The sequence below is a fragment of the Acomys russatus genome, chromosome 2 (assembly GCF_903995435.1).
Source record: "Acomys russatus chromosome 2, mAcoRus1.1, whole genome shotgun sequence".
In the NCBI taxonomy this organism is placed as follows: Eukaryota; Metazoa; Chordata; class Mammalia; order Rodentia; family Muridae; genus Acomys; species Acomys russatus.
Window position 1 is genome coordinate 20,535,865 of NC_067138.1, and position 16,546 is coordinate 20,552,410.

General features: G+C 41.2%; 1 protein-coding gene across 2 annotated transcripts in view; it reads left to right on the forward strand.

Moving 5' to 3' along the window:
* Nucleotides 1–16,546, forward strand: part of Slco5a1 (solute carrier organic anion transporter family member 5A1) — a 114,146-nt gene that overhangs the window by 70,391 nt on the left and 27,209 nt on the right. The window lies entirely within an intron of this gene.

The following is a 16,546-nucleotide window of genomic DNA, read 5'->3' on the forward strand; positions in this document are numbered from 1 at the left end:
CGTTGTAAATTGTTTGGTAAATAACATGTGGCTGTGGACTGCTGTAACTTGTGAGTTAAAATGTGTTTTGCTCGTTTTGCTTTCAAAAGTGCTTTCCTTTATTGACGTTACATCACCAGACCCTGCTGCAGCTGGGCCAACAGAAAACCAAAGGCCTCCTGTCCCTAGTTAAATTCTTACACTGGCCTTTGTTGGGTGGGGGAACTAAGAGCGCCTGGGACTGAATTCCAAGCTGAACGGTGCTTTCACACACCCCCCCAAATTAAGTTTCAACATGAAAAGGTGTGCTGAGGAAGATGGTTCGTAGCGAAGTAAATCCAGACTACGTCAGCGTGTACTATGTCAGCATGCTCTGTTAAGACCCCTCTCCAGGGTGGGATTCTGAGGGTGTTTTTCTCCAGGCTTATTTCACTAGGAAACTCGGCCTTTTATTTTCTCATTGCAATCGGATGCCATTGTTACGTGTGTGTGTGTGTGTGTGTGTGTGTGTGTGTGTGTGTGTGAGAGAGAGAGAGAGAGAGAGAGAGAGAGAGAGAGAGAGAGAGAGAGAGAGGAGAGAGAGAGAGACTGTTTCAGTATTTAACTTCATTCATTTTGAAACTGACCTCACTGAGCAGCCTAGGATGGCCTGGACCCCGTGATGCTGCTGTCTCAGTCTCTATGGGCAGAGATGATTTCTACACGAACCATCACATCTCACAGAAGTCTATCTTTCCAATTAAACAGTTTTTCTTTGGTAAAATGTGGAGATTGACTCACGTGTGTCCCTATTCCAGACACACTGGCCAACACAGAGCTGTCCAGGTCATCCTGTGGCCCTCCCCGTGTACAGTTTTCACGCTAGGGCTCCGGGGCAGTTTGCAGCTGAAGAGAATTGAATGCAAACTGATGGGGGCATCTCTTACGTGCAGGTAGAGGAGAGGCCAGCTAGACAATTCTTGGAGGAAAAAATTTGGTGGTATCTGGAAGGTTGTGTGTGGAGTTCCGGGCGGCAGGGAAGAGACCCTTGTCTAACCGAGGCTGACTCACAAAGGCCTTTTACCCCTCCCCCACTATACAACTCCAGGATGAGAGAAGGAACACGGGACCCGAACACAGTTCCATTCTAGTGCCAGCATCCATCAGCACCCATCCTTTGTTATCAGCAGTTCTTCTGTTTTAAGGTCACAACCAGTGCTCGCCTCGGGGCTCACAGTCTCCTGTGCGTCCCAACGGCTCAAGCACTTTCTCTTGCTATTGTTGTTTGATTCATAGATGGGAAGTAAATTCAAGAAAAACTCAGGTTGATTGAGAGCAGAGGTGTTTCAAGTTACGGTGAGATCAAAAGAATGGTGATGTCTTTAAAACCCTTCTTGGGCTTTTTGCCTTGTCATAAGTCAGTTCCATCTCACCCTCTAAACACAGATGTTAATTTTTTGAAAGACCTTGAGGATTTTTGTTGCTGTTATTGTGGTTTTCTGGGGTCGTTCCCATGCACACAGAGTTGTCACACTGCTTGACTGAAATATTATGAGGGTGACATTTTGGTGGGATGAGCCATGAGCTATTGGACGCTATGGCCTTTTAATCGTCTCTCCTCATCACATGCACCTGAAGCTCCCTGGTCCTACCCTGACAGCCCTCCCCTCTCTCTTGTGCTCTAATTGCGTGCCTGCCTATACATGGCATTTATTGTGTGCAAAGTATGAGACACTAAGCATTCGCCTATGAATGGCATTGTTTAGTCCATGTAATTAAAGCGTGTGCTGTAGGTATTGGCAATTATGCCCATTTTTCCCAAAGAAGGAAACAGCATCTGGGAGGCTTCACTAAGTTGCTTAAAGGCTAATGAATGCTAGAGTTGTGCGTTTTGTGGCGACTAATGCTCATCCCACTGTCTTAGCCAAAACAGCAGGGGAGGCAGACGGTACTGTTGTGTTCATACAGTTTTCCAATGTTCTGATGTGCTCTGACGGTGCTCTACTTCTGCGGCATTCTGCAGGGGCCCTTGCTGCTTAAACAGGGCAGTGGCATTTGGTTTTTTTTTTTTGAAGCTTTATGACCGTTCTGTGTCACCCTTGTCTGGGATCCTACCCTTCGTTGTACCTAGTGACAAAAAGTTAGACCGAAGTGCATGTTACAAATAGCCTTGGGAAATTGTTTTGTCTCTCCAGTCTAGAATAATCAAATCCTCTTCTATGGGAAGGGGATTAGGTTAGCATATGATTTAAAAAAAAACTTTGCTATACATATACAGGGAGAGGAGGACCCCCTCCGTCACATTCATAGGGGAGAGGAGGAAGGAGAAAATGCGAAGAAGGGAGGAATGGGAGGATACACGGGATGGGATGACAATTGAGGTGTAATATGAACAAATTTATAAAATATATTCAAAACAAAACAAAACTTTGCTATACATCTTAGTTACCAATTGGCAATTTTGCGGCTGAAAACGACAGTGCCCCAGGGCTTAAACCAAAGGTTTTGACAATCACCACATTTTTAGACACAGGGGCAGCATGAACCTCCTTTGACTTGTGCCATGTTTCTGTGAGCATTTGCGGCTTTTCTAATACTAGCTCTTTCATGTTATAAAGGTAGCTAAAAAGCTCAGTTGTGCAGTAATTTGATAAACGTAGGCATGTGTTTTCTTTTGAACACTGATGTTCAGTTTTAAATACAAAAAGAGTGTGGCTCTGGAATAATTCCCATTTCCAAGGCTAAGCAATTATCTGTGTGTGCCTGTGTATTTGTCTCTGTGTATGTGTGCGTGTGCACTCACATCTCTCTTTGTGAGCATCTCTCGTGTGTGTGTGTGTGTGTGTGTGTGTGTGTGTGTGTGTGTGTGTGTGTGTGTGTGATTATGGATGCATGGGTACCATGATTCATATGTGTGGAGGTTAGGTGACAACTTTCTTGGAGTTGCTTCTTTCCTTCCATCTGTATGTGAGTTCCAGGAATTGAACTCAGGTCGATCCTGAGTTAGGCTTGCATAGCAAGTGCTTTTACTTGCTGAGCCATCTCACTGGCCTCAGGAGGGTTTTTGTAAAAGGTTATAGTAGAAAACACTAAAATATCCATTTTCTTTACTTTCTCATTAGTCGATTAATTGAGGGAATGTTTGAATATTTAGGGCATGGCAGGTCATGTGACTGGTACTTAGCTGGTGCACAAATGATGGCAATTAAACAGATACTGTATGTTAGAAATGACTCAGCAGACCCAAATGGCATGCAGACATGGTCATGTTGGTTGGGGGGGATGGATGGTGACAGCAGTAAGGTATGTGCGCCTGGCAGCCCCCTCTTACCTCACAGTAAAGGATTGCTTCCAGCTGCCTCCACTTTAAGTACCATTGACATCTGGGTGGAACATCTGGCAACCAAGGAGTCCAAAGTGGTATCTTGACTGGAATATTTTACAGTTGAAGGTATTTTAATTTTTCTTTATTTTGTTGGTCCTCCAGGGTTCCTCCTGTATAATCAGCCTCAACCACAGAGATATCCAGGGATCTTAGGAAGTCTGGGCTCATTTTTACCACTATGGAGCACTGGCCCCCACACACTGTGGCTGTGACTAGCTTTTCTTTGCTGTGGGTAGTCCTATGTCATCCATAGACTCCTCTGGTTCCTGATAAACATTCCCATTGTAAGACAGTGAGCCTTAATTCCCCAGGGTTTCTGTAAATAGGCAAATAAGATTTTTTTTTTACCTTCTCACACATATATGCTCAGCAAAACTTAATTTTTTTCTATTTCTATTCTGTTATTTTTGTAATATTTAAATTTTCACTAGAAAGTGCTATTGGATTTTCTAATTTCAAACAATTGCACTAATGCAAAGTAGTGAATTGAAAGTTTTTGAGACAAAGTCTCGCTATATAGTCCTGGATATTTTGTTACTTCTATGGTCCAAGACAGTCTCAAACTGACGGCAATTGTCTCAACCTCCCAAGTGTCGTGGTGCTGGCTTTTGTATATGTTTTAAAAAATCTTGCTGCCAAGCCCAAGCAAGTAGGAAGTAATCCTTTCAAATTAAGCTATAAAAAGGAAGTGCTTTAATTTTGGTGTGTATGCTAGGCAAGGAAATTAAGCCTTTGCGCATGGCTGGAGATTCTTTTTTAACTTGTTTTATGTGGAAGGATGCTTTCCCTGCATGTATGTGTCTATGAGCCATGTGGACCTGGTGCCCATTGAGGCCAGAAGAGGTGTCTTATCCCCTGAAACTGGAGTTGCAAGTGACTGTGCACCACCAAATGAGTGCTGGGAATTGAACCCATGTTCTCTTAACCACGGAGTCATCTCTCCAGCTTTTTTTTTTTTTAAGTCTTAATCATTAGAGTAGAGCTGCGGGCACTGTTGGTGGTGGGAGGCAGCAGGGAATTTGTGGAAGCATGCTCCTGCTTGCTGTGAATTCTTATGAATCTCTTTGTGTGTCTCTTTGGTGTCTCTTCATCAGGTCACCAGCTGTAGCCTCTGTGTGGCCAGCATATCAATGTGTGTGTGTGTGTGTGTGTGTGTGTGTGTGTGTGTGTGTGTGTGTGTAAAAGAACCTGGTATGTGCCTTAGATTTTAGAGTGCTTTTCCTGCATTCAATCCCCCAAGATTGTATAAACTGAGTGTGGTGGCCCATGCTTGTCGTACTATGCCTGTGATTTTACAAGGAAAACAAAGGGATCAGAAGTTCAAGATTAGCTTAGGCTATGTGAAACCTTATCTCCAAACAGCAACAAAATAGGAAGAGACAAAACCATGCTATTTGGCTTCTAACTTGTGGTTATAGATAGTTATTGTTTTATTTCTTTGCTGTCCATGATGGTTAACACTGTTTCCTCAAAGGATCTAGAGTCAGGTAGAAGGTAAACCTCTGGGCACACTTGTGAGAGGCTCTGTAAATTACATTAGTTGGGGAAGGAGGGCCAACCTGAGTAGCATCAGTCCTTGGGCTGGGGTCCTGGACCGATTAAAAGGAGGAAGTGAGCTGATCATGAATATTCATCTCTGCTGGGAGCCATGATGTGACGAGCTGCCTCAACCTCCTGCCACCATGATGTCCCTGCCAAGACAAACCATACCTCAGATTGTGAACCAGAATAACTCTTTCCTTTCTTAACTTGATCTGGTCAGTTATTTCATCACAGCAATGATGCAATTCAGTATTATATTGTATATGTATACAGTACTAATTAATAATAACCATATTAACGGATACAGTATTATATTGTAATGTCTTTCCTCTATGCTGAAAAACACTTTTCCTAATGACTTTAACACAACCACTTTATGCAAGTGTGTGTTCACACCCACATGTGCACATGTGTGCAGGAGGTCAAGTGCACTCTCAGTACAGTAACCAATGGAAAACCGGTTGAAGGTATGGGGCTCCCGTAGATACATGAATTCTGAAGGTTCTCACCATGACACACAACACACTGTGGCTTAATCTTGCTTGACATAATCCTTCTTTGTTGGGTTATGTCTGGCGTACTGTGGGTTTGTTTGCAGATTTGATAGAGGACATTCTTTTATGTTTTAAACTGCAGAAAATATTGTGTGATTTAAGAATAAAAGCCATATAGCAAAGTACATTTAGAGAAGCTTTAATTTTATCCTGGTTCCCTCAAAAGCCACTCTTACTGGTTTATCCTTCTTTTCTGTCTGTTGAATACATAAATTTACCTACATATAATTATTAATAAATATTCATAGATTTACTACAACACATGCATTATCTTTTATTTCTTGAGATTATAATATAATTACATTATATCCTTTTTCCTTCCCCCCTTCAAATGTGCTGCTCCTTTCTCTCGTTCAAATTCATGGTCTCTTTTTTTTAGTTGTTAAATGCACACACACACACACACACACACACACACACACACACACACACACACACTAATCCTACATATAAACTGATCAGACTGTGTAACCTTACTCACGTGTATATTTGTAGGCCTGACCACTTGGCATTGCATAACCAGTTAGTGTGCTCTTCCCTGAGGAAGACTCTCACTCTCAGCATTCACTCCTTGCTGCCTGTAGCTCACTGTGTAGGGTTGAGGCTTTCCCTATCCATGTTGGTACACCTGTTGGTGCCATCCTTGTTCAATTCAGGCTTAGGCAGTTGTGTTGGTAAGACGTTATTGGGTGTAGCTTCGGACATTACTAGGAGATATAATCTCACATCTAGTCTCTGGTCACTTGGCTCTTTGGGTCGTTCTGCCTCTTCCTCCACAATGTTGCCTGAAGTCCAAGAGTTGTTTTGTAGATGTTTCAGTTGGGACTGGGCTCCACAACTCTGCATTTTGGTTGGTTATAATTTTATGTAGTGGTCTCCCATCTTTTGTGAACAGGAGATTCCTGGTTGCGGGATGAGGATTACACTTATCTGGGCTTGTAAGGTCAAATATTTAGACCGGAGTTAGGAATTGTGCCATTTTAGTGATGTCTTAATGGATGTAAGTTCTTCTCCAAGACCTATTATTTCACTAGCACTTGGTAGTTGGTTGGATTTCCAGTACCAGGATTCAGTTTCCCTCTTGTGGTGCAAATCTTAAGTCCAATTAGGGGGTTGTTGGTTACTGCCAAAGTATGCATGCCACTATTGTACCCTTAGGGTTGTGTTCTACTGGTTGTTATTGTTGTACTTAGGGTTGTGGCTGCGTAGGAGTGTCGGATGCTTACCTCCTTTGGCGGCTTAAGCATATATAACTTTTTATATATAAATTAGCTCACAAAGTACTGGGTTTCACTGTGACACTTTTATAATTCATCATTTTACCTTGTTCTTATCACCTTGCTCCCCTCTCCTTTCCCATTTTTTCTGTTTCCCTCTTGCTGGTCCCCCCGAAATGTTCTCCCTTTCTACATCTATGCTTTTCCTCTATCCCTCCCCTTAGGGTCTCTTTCTGTCTTCTCATGGTCCCTTTTTTACTTTCATCAAGCACACACAGAAGATTAGAGAAAAAGAGGAGGTAGAGCATAGGGTGTAATATCCCCGTGGTAGGCAGTAAAGAAGCAGGTGCTCATTTGAGCACTCATGGCCTACAAGTGCTGGCCTTACAGGGCTACAGCAAATTGTTCTCACTTCCAACTCATTCCATCATCTCTCATTTCCTCAGAACTGCTTTCTGTTAGCACATAAAAATCACATCCAAGGCTAATGAATACCTTGGCTCTTAAGTGCAGACAAGAAATTCTTGTTACCACACAGACAGGAAGTATCTTACTCTTTGTATATAAATAATAAAACATGACAAGCCATTATTAGAAGATGAAGTAATGACCTTCTGTAACCCGAACCATTGCAGGGAGGATCACAGAAAAATCGCCTTGCAAGCAGGTTCCGTTTCTGCTCGTGGTGTTTTTTCCATCAGCTAGAGGCAAAGCACAGAAGTCTGTAGCTATGTTACTTTTAGACCAATCAGATGCCAGTCTACCAGATTCTTTAAGGCATGGTACTGAAAGTTCTTTCATAATTCTATTCACCGAAAGATGGCATATTTGTGTTTTGACACAAGTGACCTTAGAAACATTATAGGTACAGATTTCCCTTATAGGATACTTAATATATATTTGTTTTATATAGTGTACTAGAATATCTTCTTTAAATTACTTAAGATATGTACGATGTAAATACCAAATTCTTTCGGGGATACAAAAAAGTTAAATAAATACTGCTAAATGGATTTTAAAAATCAGGATAGCTTGTCATTATGTTGCTCCACCTGACATCACCTGAAGCAATGATATAAACATATTTCACCTTTTTTATCATGGCATTTATTTTTCTGTAAGTACCTTACATGATTGAAAATAGTAATTTGTAAGTTTTGGAAGGACATTTGAGCTATAGGTAGGACATTCATCTAAAATCCTTTTATTTTTGAGATAAATGGAATTTAGAAGAATTGATTTGTACATCAAGTTTCTATAGGTAAAAAATATTTTTCTTTCACTAATTAAATACATGTTCCTAGAGAAAACAATAGCTTAAATTCTTGGAAAATATCATCAGCAGAATGAGTGAAACTTCATGATTTAAACCTTTGATTCTGGAAATGCTAGCCTCCTGCGAAGCAGAAAACATACTGGATTTCGAATCTCAACCCTGGGAAGCCAGATGTGAAGCCAGGTGTGAAACCAGGTGTGAAACCAGTTGTGAAGCCAGGTGTGAAAGCAGGTGTAAAGACAGGAGTGAAGGCAGGTGTGAAACCAGGTGTAAAGCCAGGTGTGAGGCCACTTGCCTGCATTCTTAGGCCCTGGGAGACTGAGGCAAGAGGCTCCCAAGCTCTTGGCCAGTCTGGGCTACCCAGGCAGACCCTGCCCCCTTTTTAGTTAGAATCGGAACACTTGAGAGTCTATCTGTGACATTAGCCAGCTCTTGATTGAAGTCCCTCATCTTCTTAGAGACACATTTGCTCTGTAAACTGAGGGAGTTGGAGAGATGGTTCCTATGTTAGATTATAGGGTTCTTTTGTTTGATTACCTTTTGAGTATTAGAAAAGTAAAACAGGAGAGGCTTCAACTAAGTGAGTAGCACACTGGCTCGAATTGCTCCCTGTACCTGCTCCCTTGTAGACTGTTGGCCTCCTAAACTGGAGGTCTAGGGATTGTGTTTGCGTTTTCAGCAGCAGAACGGAAGGATTGGAGAAACCCACAGAGTCGGGTAGTGGTGGTACACGCCTTTAATCTCAGCACTCGAGAGGCAGAGGCAGGTAGATCTCTGTAAGTTTGAGGCTAGCCTGGTCTACAGAGAAAGTTCCTGGACAGCCAGGGATACACAGAGAAACCCTGCCTTGAAAAACAAACAAGCAAACAAACAAACAAACAGCCATGAATATAGGCTTTTTCTTATAGCTTACTGACCAGAACTTAAAAACTCATCCAGTTGCAAGGGGGGCTATGTAGTCAGCACCGCAGGCAACCAGAAGCCAAGCTATTGCTCTGTAATAAGTCTAGGGCCATATGCAGCCTGCTACCTGTTTTTGTGAGCCAAAAGTTATCAAGATGCAATTCTCTACCCACATGTACATGTGCCCATAACTTCTTTAGCTCTACAGCATGTGAGGCAGATAGCAAAGTACACATCTGGCTTGCCGAGGCTTGCTCTAGAAGAAAGAACAGGAGTCCTCAGAGAATAAGAAATGATCTTTACATAGCTTCCTTCCAATTTCTGTAATTAAAAATAAAACAAATAGCAGGAGCTGGAGGGATGGCTCATCAGTTAAGAGCCCTGGCTGCTCTTCTAGGGGATCTGGGGTTGATTCTTAGCACCTACATGGCAGCTCACAACTCTCTAACTCCAATGCCTTATTCTGGCCTCTGAAAGCAATGCTTGCACACGACTCACAGACATCCATACAGGAAAAACACTCCCACATGTTTTTAAAAAGATAAATATATAAATAATATATGAACAGTGAGAACCAATAGTCAACAAATTAAATGAATAAAAGGATCCTGAGCCATTTCCCTGGTGAGGAAATGATCTTGCGGAGGTCGGACACTGACAATGATGCCCTGTGTTGTTGCAGAACTTGAACTGTCTCTGAAAATCACCTTCTTTTTGTTCTGCCTAATTTCCCATCATTCTGGTCCACTCCAATTATCGGAGATGCCAGGAACTCATCTATCTGGAATTATAAAAATGGTCTATTTGGTGTATGTCCTGCATCCTTCATTTTGGTCAAAAGTGAAAACGTGTAGATTCCCGGCTTCCTTCGATCGTCCTGTAGTCCCCTCCCCCAGTCTGATACCTGGAGTTGTTGGTGAGTCAGTGGCTGTCACACTGGGAGCCCAAATTCTGGTGTTTAGTTAGGGAGTAATTACACCAACAGTCATGACACCATAGTATCTTTTTTTTTGTTGGTTTGCATATGTCCCTGGGATTGAATGTAAAGTTTTTATTTCATTTACTTACTGCTTTTAGTTATCCAAGCTTATTATCATATTTCAAGGAGAAAGTATTTCTGAAGAATATATGATCGTTTACTATTCAAACCTAAGGATTGCTAAGGTCTGAGCATCAGTGGGAGGAGACCCCTGGGCGATTAGCTGAGGGGCAGGCTCAGTCTGTGAGGCTCTGTAGCAACCATATTCTGGTTCTGTTCTGACACTTCTGCCTAGTGGCTACTTTCTGGAAGACTGACTAATTTATTAACACTGGAAACCTATGTTCTCATGGATGCAGGGTTGTTGTTCTTTGTGGATGGATGCTCAGACCATGAGGTTACAAGTGTCAGCTTCCGTCCTGAATCAGCTTTCTTATTAGGAATCTTATAGTGAAACTTTTATTATCTGGTGGAATTCTGTATGAAAAATGAAATGACATCTTCACACAAACAGGTCCGGTGTGTAGCCACTGGGTCTGACTTGCTTCCCGTCTGTTATTGCCTTGTCCAGAGTTTTTACGTTTTCTGGTTTGGATTCTTTCATTCGAGTGAAGAAAGATGAGTGGTTTTCCTTCCTTCCTTCCTTTCTTTTTTTGATTTTTGTTTTTTGAGACAGGGTTTCTCTGTGTATCCCTGGCTGTCCTGGACTCACTTTGTAGACTAGGCTGGCCTCGAACTCACAGAGATCTGCTTGCCTCTGCCTCCAGAGTGCTGGGATTGCAGGCGTGTGCCACCATGTCTGGCTAGGATGAGTGACTTTGAGGTTTCTTTTAGTTATAAAGCTCTCTGCGTTTTGGTACCTATGAGTCCTGTATGGATGGGTAAGATTAGTGTATAATTGAGATGTGAGTCAATGCTCATAATTCTTTCTTCTTTTGCTTGCCTCAGATGACCTTTTGTCAGTTAGAGTCACACAGTTTACATGTGCCATTGCTCTCTGCACTTTTATTTCTCTTACTGTGCTGAGAATGATTTTCACTGTAATTCTTTTCATCTTCCATCATTTGAGACAATTTGCCTAGTTCTTAATTTCTTGTTTTGCCACATGAGACTGAAAAGTCAACATGGGCCAGAATTTCTGCTAGTTTTATTCACTATGTATCTCCAGGTTAGACTAGTTCTTGCTGCACAGTTGATGCCCAATCAATGGTGTCTAGTAAATATTTAAATACTAAGTAATTCATTAAATTTATTAAGCGAATATATTAAAATGTATATTCTTGTAGGTTTCTCAAAAGTTATGCTTAACAATATTCTTGCAGAAAATGCACAAATAGATTTTTTTTGGTGAAGTTTAGCAACTGAAGACACATTGTGAGAAAGGGAACCTATGGAAGACCATAGCTAGGATGTCTTGCAGTAAGTGAAGGATCCCTTCCTTCCAAGATTAGGAAGTAAAATAAATCTGTGCTGGTTACTTTACTATACCAACATTCTAGTCAGATCACTGGGAAGGAAAAAGGAAACATAGGCCCTTTAGGTCGGAAGAAAGAAAGAAAAGAACCTCTGTTCATAAGTTACAGATTTTTATTTTATGGAAAAAAATCCCAAGGCATCCATGAAAAAACTACTCTAGTTATGCAGTCAGCATGGCTGCAAGACAGAAGATAAAGATATCACAACCAACTTTATTTTTGTACATTAGCAACAACAAAACAAATCAAGGAAATGGTTCCATAAACACCAGCAGCAAAAGAGTGAAATTCTTAGGACTAATATTTAAGAAACTTATGCAAAGCTTGTGGGTAGAGTGGGAACTGCCTCTGACATGAACTCTACTGCCCCCCAATTTGATCACTTTCCCTTGGTGGTGATGCCCGGCGGGCACACAGAGGAAGGGGAAGCAGGCTATCTGGATGAGACCTGATAGTCTGTTGTCAGCTGGTGGAGGAGGAGGTCCCCTTTTGTCAGAGGTCTAGTGGAGGGGAAGAGGGTGGAAGAGGGAGAGAGGATAGGAAGGGAAAGATACAAGTGAAGGGATAACAATTGGGATGTATTCTGAATAAATTATAATAAAAATTTAAAAGTGTGTTGGTATTTTGGTGGCAATTTAATTGAATCTGTAGATTGCTTTTGGTAAGACGGCCATTTTTATTATGCTAATCCTACTGATCTGTAAGCATGAGAGGCCTTTTCATCTTCTGATACCATCTTCAGTTTCTTTCTCCAGAGGCTGAAGTTCTTGTCATCCAGGTCTTTTACTTGTTTGGTTAGAGTCACACCAAGATGCTTTATATTACTTGTGGCTATTGTGAAGGATATTTTCCCCCTAATTTCTTTCTCAGGCCCTTTGACATTTGCACACAGGAGGGCTACTGATTGTTTTAAGGTAAATTTTTTATCCAGACACTTTGCTGAAAGTGTTTATTAGCTGTAGGACTTCTCTGGAAGGATTTTTGGGGGTCACTTATGTCTACTATCATATTGCCTGTGAAGAGCAATACTTTGATTTTTTTCTTTCCTATCTGTATCCCCTTGATCTCCTTTTGTTGTTTTATTGTTCTGGCTAGGACTTCGAGTACTATATTGAGGAGATATGGAGCGAGTGGGCAGCCTCATCTTGTCCCTTATTTCAGTGTATTTGCTTTAAGTTTCTTTCCATTTAATTTGATGCTAGCTTGTTGTATATTGCCTTTCCTATGTTTAGGTATGTGCCTTTTATCCCTGATCTTTCCAAGACTTTTATCATGAAAGGGTGTTGGATTTTGTTCAATGTTTTTTCAGTGTTTAATGAGATTGATCACGTGGTTATTTTTTCAGTTTGCTTATATGGTGAATTATGTTGATGGATTTTCTCTTTTCCTTTTTTCTTTTTTCTTTTTTTAATGGATTTTCATATATTGAACTACCACTGCATGCCTGGGATGAAGCCTACTTGACCATGGTGGATGATATTTTTGATGTGTTCTTAGTTTTGGTTTGTGAGTATTTTTTTGCATTGATGTTCATAAGGGAAATGGGTCTGAAATTCTCTTTCTTTGTTGGGTATTTGTGTGGTTTAGGTATCAGGTGATTGTGGCTTCATAGAATGAGTTTGGTAGTGATCCCTCTGTTTCTATTTTGTGGAATAGTTTGAAGAGTAATGGTCTTAGCTCTTTGAAAGTCCGGTAGAACTCTGTGCTGAAACCATCTGGTTCTAGGGTTTTTTTGGGATGGAAGACTTTTGGTGACTGTTTATATTTCCTTAGGGGTTATAGGACTATTTAATTTGTTTACCTGATCTTGATTTAATTTTGGTAAGTGAAATCTATCCATATAATCATCCATTTCCTTTAGATTTTCCAATTCTGTGGCATATCGGCTTTTGAAGTAAGAGTTGATGACTCTTTGGATTTCCTCAGTGTCTGTTGCTATGTCTCCCTTTTCATTTCTTATTTTGTTGATTTGGATACTCTCCCTCTGCCTTTTAGTTAGTTTGGTTAAGGGTTTGTCTGTCTTGTTGATTTTCTCAAAGATCCAGCTGTTAGTTTCATTGATTCTTTGTATTTTTCTCTTTGTTTCTAACTTATTGATTTTTATCTCTGAGTTTGATTATTTCCTGCCATCTACTCCTCTTGAGTGTGTTTGCTTCTCTTTTTTCTAAAACTCTCAGATGAGCTATTTTGCTAATATGAGATCTCTCCAATTTCTTTATGAAGGCTCTTAGTGTTATGAATTTTTTTATTCAAAGTACATTTTTTATTTAATTAATGTATTCAGATTACAACTCAATTGTTATCCTATCACTTGTATTCTCCCATTCCTCCCTCCCTCTCTCTTTCTCCCTGTTCTCCTCCCCTAGGTCTTTGACCAAGGGGGACCTCCTCCGCCACTATATGGTCATAGGCTATCAAGTCTCATCTTGATAGCCTGCTTATTCTTTCTTTGAGTGCCACCAGGTCTTCCCACCAAGGGGAGTTAGTAAAATATGGAGCATTATAGTTCATGTCAGAGTCAGTCCCCACTCTCCACATAACTGTAGACAATGTCCTGTCCATTGGCTAGATCAGTGTACGGGTTCGATGTTTATTATTTGTATTGTCCTCGCTTAGTGTAATACTTTGAGCAGACCCCCCCTGGGCCCTGATCCACCCATCACAATGTTCTTTTTGTATCTTTCTAGGACCCTCTGGGTCCTTCTGTTTCCCCATCTCCTATACTTCTCTCATCTAGAGTCCCAGTAAGATGTCCTCACATCTATTCCAATCTCCTGGTAAGTGAAGACTTTCATGGGACATGCCTTTTGAGCTAGTGTCCAATTATAAGTAAGTATATACCATGTGAGTCTTTCTGCTTCTGGATTAACTCACTCAGTGTAATGATTTTTAGTTTCATCTATTTGTCCACAAATTTCAGGATTTCCTTGTTTTTAATAGCTGAGTAGTATTCCCTAGTGTAAATGTACCACAGTTTCTTTATCCATTCTTCAACTGAGGGACATTTAGGCTGTTTCCAGGTTCTGGCTATTATGAATAAGGCTGCTATGAGCATGGTTGAGCTTATGTTCTTGTTGTGTGGTAGAACATTTTCTGGGTATATTCCAAGGAATGGAATAGCTGGGTCTTGAGGAAGCCCTATTCCCAGTTTTCTGAAAAAGCGCCAGATAGATCTCCAAAGTGGTTGTATAAGTTTGCATTCCCACCAGCAACGAAAGAGTGTTCCTCTTTCTCCACATCCTCGCCAGCATGTGGTGTCACTTGACTTTTTGATCTTAGCCATTCTGATGGATGTAAGATGGAATCTCAGTCATTTTGATTTGCATTTCTCTGATAACTGTATTATAAACTTTTAAGCACTGCTTTTATTGTTTTTCATATGTTTGGAATGTTGTGTCTTCATTTTCATTGAAATTTAGGAAGTCTTTTATTTCTTTCTTTATTTCTTCCCTGACCCAGTGGTCACTGAGTAGGGAGTTGTTCAGTTTCAAGGACTGTATAGGTTTTTTGTTATTTCTATTGTTGTAGTAGTTCAGCTTTAAGCCATTGTGATTTGATAAGATTCAATGGGTTGATCAACTTTCTTATATTGGTTGAGGCTTGCTTTGTGACCAACTGTAAGTTCGAATCTGGAAAATGTTCCATACAATAAATAAGCATATGGAATACACAATAAGGCAAATATTAATACACATAAAATAAAAGGTGATAAAAAATGAAAGAGAACTCAAATGTGTTCATATTAGTCATTTGAGTATAGCACAAAATGGTCCTTCTGGTTTCCTATATATACCTGACAGAATAAATCAAGTAATATAATTTTTAAAGAACAAAATTTCCATCTGGTCTTTGTCAGAGACAGGCTATTTTAATGGTCATAGTGTAGGTATATTGAAACTTGTTTGTTTCTTTTTTGGTTTTTCAAGACAGGTTTCTCTGTGTAGCCTTGGCTGTCCTGGACTCACTTTGTAGACCAGGCTGGCCTTGAACTCACAGAGATCCACCTGCCTCTGCCTCCTCCTGAGTGTTGGGATCAAAGGCGTGCACCACTGTGCCCCAGCTATGTCAAAGTTTTTTTTTTTTTTTTTTTTTTAGCCCCACCCCACCCCCACCTCTTGATGAACAGTGTTAAAACTCTGCTTGCTCCTCCCAGTGGGAGGAAGGCCTTGTCAAGTTTTACAGCTTAGCTTTTAGTGGGTGGAGTACTGATCAGTTTTCTCTATGGGAAAGCTCTGAGAGCTGCAGGATTTTGGACAACAATGAACACAGAACAGCTGAAAATTGCTGACAGAAAATAGACCTTGCCTGAAGGGCCTCCAAAGAGGGCTTTGCATTTGGCACAGGTCCAGATCTGTACCATGAACAGAAACTGGGTGCAGTAACCTAATGCTGACATATTCACTGGCAGCTTATTTTTGATAACTGCAATGTTAATGGGCTCCTATTACCATCCTGAGAAGTTTCCTGTACAAAAGGCCCAGGTCAGCCCCCACCTCTACTTTTAAGGTTCTTTTTCCTCCTGTTTCCCAGAGCCAGGAGATGAAGTAGATAGCAAAGCATTCCTGTTGCAAGCTGTTGCTCTCTGTGGTTTTATTACATGTATGCCGAAAGCTGTGCTAGGTTTGTAAGCCACAAAAGAGGAACTATGTTTATTCAATTTAGCTTTGGAGTCCCCATCACGACACAGCTGGGCACTTGTACATCATTTCAGCTGAAACTTGGAATGAGAAACACGGTGGCTTTCTCCTCAGATGCTCTTAGTATCACCTTTCTGCCTTCTTGTCTTTCTCTCTACAGTGCACATCCTCCTGTATTGGCATAGCTGAGACGGGGTGACAGGCTAACGGGATCTGTTGGGCCTCTGAAGGCAGTGTGGACCTGAGATTTCTGAAGGTCTTCATTAATCTTTCCAGCGAGGTCGTGATAGAAATTCAAGCGCCTTCTCTATTGCTTTGATTCAGTGGTCCCATTTGAGCTGCGCAGTAACTGTCACAGGTTACCACACAGCAGAAAGTAGAGGCCCGTGGGGACTCCTTCAAACACTGTCTTCTTAGGTGGCAGAGAGAGTGAGAGTGAGAACCAGAGAGAGCGAGAGCGAGAGAGACAGAGAGAGAGAGAGAGAGAGAGAGAGATTAGAGAAGCAGACAGAGAGACGACAGACAAAACAGACACAGAGACAGAGCGAGAGAGAGAGAGAAACAGACAGACAGAGAGACAGAGAGAGAGAGAGAGAGAGAGAGAGAGAGAGAGAGAGAGA